Here is a 4,624-nt window from a genome sequence, read left to right as displayed (position 1 = left end):
TTATGTGTCTGTTGGAAATTTGAACATTGACCCTTTGATACTATTATGAATTACTATTCATTCTTTGGTGTGCTGATGGTGTTGTGATGATGGTTTAGTTTGTTTGTTTGTAAGGAAGAGTCCTTTTAGAGTGCACACTGATGGATTTATGTCTGAAATGACATCATGCCTGGGATCTGCTTCAAAATAATACAGAAGGAGGGATGTGGATGGGGGCTGGTCCAGATGAGGCAAGATGGGCCATGGGTTGTTGACCGTCGCAGCTGAGTGATAGGGGTATGGGGGTTTGTTATATTATTGTCTCTGTTTTTGTGTGTAATTTTCAGTTTTTAACAAGTCCATCAGCCCATTGTAGGAGTCTGTGGTGGCCCCGGCAGAGGGGGGAGACGCAGGGGAAGGATGGCCAGGCCTTCTTGGAGCAGGGCTGGGGGCTGGTTTAGGGAACATCAGGTCTTGCCTCTCTCTCTCCACCTCCCATGCCAGGCTGGGCCCTGGAGCATTGCGGTCCCTAGTGTCCAGGCTCAGATCAGAAGGGTGGCTTTCCTTGTGTTTAGATGAGCTCACGGAGCCGGGGGCTGTAACTGTAGAACTCTGGTCCCAGCTCACAATCCCAGCGAGCTCTCCCCTCCCCGGGGGATGCTAGGCCCACACTACAGGAACATCCTCAGCCAGGTCAGGCCATCTGGCCGCCAGCATGGGCGAGAGAAGGTGCAGCAGCTGGTAGGAGCTGCCGGGCATTCCCAGACACATTTCCTATGACATCCCTGGTGCTGGAGTGTGGCCGGGCCAGGGCCTGAAGGGTCAGAGGGCCCCTCTCAGGCCCACCACCCAGGAGCATTCCCCCAAGGGACTAGGTACCAACCACCTTGGTGCTCAATTTGCTGCATGACCTTGACAAGATGCTTCCCTCCCTGGGCCTTGGCTTCTCCCTCCCGCAGGAGGTGGCTTGGTGTTTCTCAGTGGGCTGCTGTGGACCCTCGGGGATGGACAGTTCTTCCTAGTGAACATTCCTGGCCCCATGCCGATTAACTGCCAGCAGCTGTCCCTGTCAGTGTGCCAACCAAAAAATGCCCAACACATTTCCAACCACCCCTGGGTTGCAAACTACCATGGGTCTCTAAGGACCTTGCCAAGGCCATAGTCCTGCGCATCTGTGTTTCTGGAGAACTCAGCACACATTGGGGAAGAGAGGGGCAGGAATTGTTAACATGGCTCACCATCTTGCAAAGAGATGATATTTGGATGGGTCTTGAAGTGTAACTACGAGTTTGCAAGGTGAGCAATGTATGCGGATTGGGCGAGGGTGGAAGGGTCAGCCTGTGTGCCGCACGGAGCGTGAAAGAGCGTGGAGTGTTTGGAGAAGTGTGGAAGTTCCCTGTGGCCCCGAGCTTTGTCCTGTGCCCAAACACCATGCAGTGGAGATGGGAACCTGTTGTGGACAACAGGCAATGAGACAGGATTTGCAAATGGGGGAGGAGCAGGTTTTCCCACCACGGTCCCTCTGAACTGAGAAATCACCGGCCGCCCGCATGAGAAGCTGGAGAATAGGTCACTCTTCTTAGGAAGAATCATGGGTCAAAACTGCAGAGAAGGCAGGTCTGCAGCTGGGGTTTCTTGCCCCGGGGACACCCAGATGGTAGAGAGATTTGGGGGTGATGGGGAGGGCGGGGGCTGCTCAAGCTCTCAAATAACTGAAGAGGTCTGTGTGTGAGTGAATGAAAGTGTATGTGTGTGTGTATGTGTGAGTGTGTGAATGCATGTGCAAGTGAGTCTGTGTACAAGGTACGTGAATGACTGGGGGTAGGTGAATGAGTGTACAAGTGAGTGTGCGTGCCCCCGAGCACAAAGGCTGTTCATTCATTTATTCATCTGACAAGCATGTACCGGGTACACAAAAGCGGACACACACTGAGCTGGCCCTTGTCCTCATGGAGCAGATAATCTAGTGCATCTGGTGCAGGAGAGAAATAAACAAGAAAACAGAGCCGAACACACTCCGTAAATCACATTGGGACCCAGGCTGTAAAGGAGACGACGAGGGTGGGAGACAGAGAGTGTGGAGGGGTGGGGAGGAACCTTTGGGATGGGGTGGTCAGGCAGACGTCTCAGAGCGGGTAGCGCATGAGCGGAGATGGTACCGTGGGCATGTGCTGGGCTTGGGCCACCGAGAGCTCCCCTTCCTGGCAGGCCTTTGACTTCTTTGCGGGGGAAATCACCTCTTCCCCACTGGATGGAGCTGCCACTCTCCCTCCAGCCAACCCCAGCCCCAGGGCACACATGGGATCCCATCCCAGCCAGTCAGAGTCTCCTTCTCTCTGGCTCTTGGGCAGAGTGACAAAGGGTTTGAGACCCCCGCTGCCTCCTGCCACACGTTCCTGCCCCAGGGCCACGCTTGCCATTCCTCTCGCTTGGCCCTCCAGAGCAGCCTTGGGTCTTGCCTGCGTGCAGGCCCGTTTTCCAGCCTTCCCTTCGACTCCGAGCTCAGGTGGGTGTGTCTGTGCCTCTGTGGGTTTGGTTTTGGCTTTGAAATTAGCAGAGGCAGAATAAGAGTGCCAGGGGAACAGAGGCGGCTCGTGGGGACTCCCCTTCCCGTCGTGCTCACAGAAGGGGGTGCAGAGGCTGCTGTCGTTCCCGGAGCTGGGTGCTCTACCTGGCACACACCCGTGCACACGCGCACACACTCACTCGTGAGCCAGCCCGAGCACCGAGCCCCGGCAGGCGTCACAGGGAGGAAATGCCAGCCGCGTTTCTTTAAGCCTCTTTCGGCCTCCCCAGGGACTCTCTGCCGCCCCAACGCTTCCTCTGAGGCCGTGTCAGTGGTACAGGCCTGGTCCGCCCCGGGCGGGCCTCCGGCAGGGGCTGTGACTCAGGGCTCAGTCAGGCAGAGGCAGGATGTCAGCGCCATTCACTGGACCACGAGGAATCTCATTCTTCTATTTATAGGCAGCCCAACTGCTGGCCCAGCCTGGCGGGAGGAAGTGGCCACTGCTGCCGGCGAGTCAGGGGAGTGGAAGCTGCAAGTCCAGAACCAGGATGGGACTGAGGTCTCACCACCCACCCCCCCCCCCCACTGCCTGCCTCGGGGGGGTTTCCAGACTAGCAGTGAACTGGACTAGCTCTCCCACTCTAGAACGGTCCAGGCTGGGACAGGCCAGGACAATGAGCCCAGAGCCTGCATGACCCATGTGCTGAGTAACAGGAGGTGGTGGACACCAGGTGGCTTGGCCCATCATGCACCTGGAAGGGTGAGCAGGGTGGGAAGAGGTTGGGTGATGGTAGCCCCTGGGGGCCTGGCATCCTAGAGTCTGGCCCCAGATAACTCACCCGGTTCTTCCCCTATTGGGCTCCCAACTTGCTTCATCTGTCAAAGACTCCTGCTCCCACCTACCCATCTTGCCCCATGGCCAGGATGGCTCCTTGTTCTTAGGAAGTTAAGATTCGATACATACTGTGAGCCAGGCCCTGTCACATATGTTCCCTCGTTTAGTCTCATAAGGTCTGCCACATAGGGATCAGCAAGCCCATTCAAGAGAAGCAAAAACTGGGCTGGCTTTGAGTGTGTGCATAAACGTGTACTCTGTGTACAAGTGTGTAAAACGGGAGCTACAGTATCCTGTCGTACGGGTGCTTTGAGGAGTGAATGAGATTACATTGCCACTGTTATTTGTCACCATCTCTTTGTGGAGCACCCATCCATCCACATGGGTTACTTTGTCCTCGACTGAGATTTCATCTCTGATCAGACTGAAGCATTGTGATGTTTGTCTCCTGCACTAGGCAAGGTGGGAGAGAGTCTGGCTCCCCCTGTCACTCCAGCCCCTAGCCTGGGGCTTGGGACATGGGCTCTGTGACTCTCAAAACACAAGAAGGGCCACTGCTTCTGGAGGGACTGGGAGCCAGGCCGGGAGTTCCAGGCTCTCGGTCCTCTTGTCCTTCTGGTGGGAACCAATTTCCTGAATAGGACACTCTTCCAACTGAGCCTGCTGGGGCCACTGCAGAGGGAACCAGCCGAGGGCTGCAGTGGATATTGCAAATCTGCCTTCATCATCAGAGAACGTGCAAGGAGCCCTCACACAGCTTCCCTGTATTCCACAGGCCGCCTCCCCACCCTTGATTCCTCCCTGAGGCCTAAATATGACCCTTCTCCAGGGCTGCCATGACCCCATGCTGGTCCACCATGTCTGTCCCCTGCCTGCCTGGCCCATCCTCACTGACCTGATGCACACCGCACCCTGAGGGCTCGAAGTGGCTAGGAAGGGCTGGTTCTGACAGGCTCCCTGAGGCTGAGGAGGACTAAGTGTGAAGGGAAAAGGGCCCCCAGCGGTGAAGACCTTGGGGAGGGGAGGTCAGCCTTCAGGGTGAAGAAGGAGGGCTGAGTCGTGGAGTCTGGGGGTGGGGCAGGTAGGAAATGAGAGGCTGGACAGAAGAGGTGGGTCAGGCTAAGCTTTCTTCTGAGCACAAAGCTGGAGCCAGTGAAGGGTTCCAGGCAGGATGCTGTTTAGAAAGCTCCCTCTGGCCCTGGGGTGAAGGGGTGGAGGAGTCAAGCTGGCGGCAGGCAGGAGCGTGAATTAGCGCCACCTCAGCCTTCCTGGTGAGAGACGACGTGGATGAACTGGGGAGGGGA

This window comes from Equus przewalskii, chromosome 10 (genome assembly GCF_037783145.1).
Source record: "Equus przewalskii isolate Varuska chromosome 10, EquPr2, whole genome shotgun sequence".
Lineage (NCBI taxonomy): Eukaryota > Metazoa > Chordata > Mammalia > Perissodactyla > Equidae > Equus > Equus przewalskii.
This window is presented reverse-complemented; position numbering follows the sequence as displayed.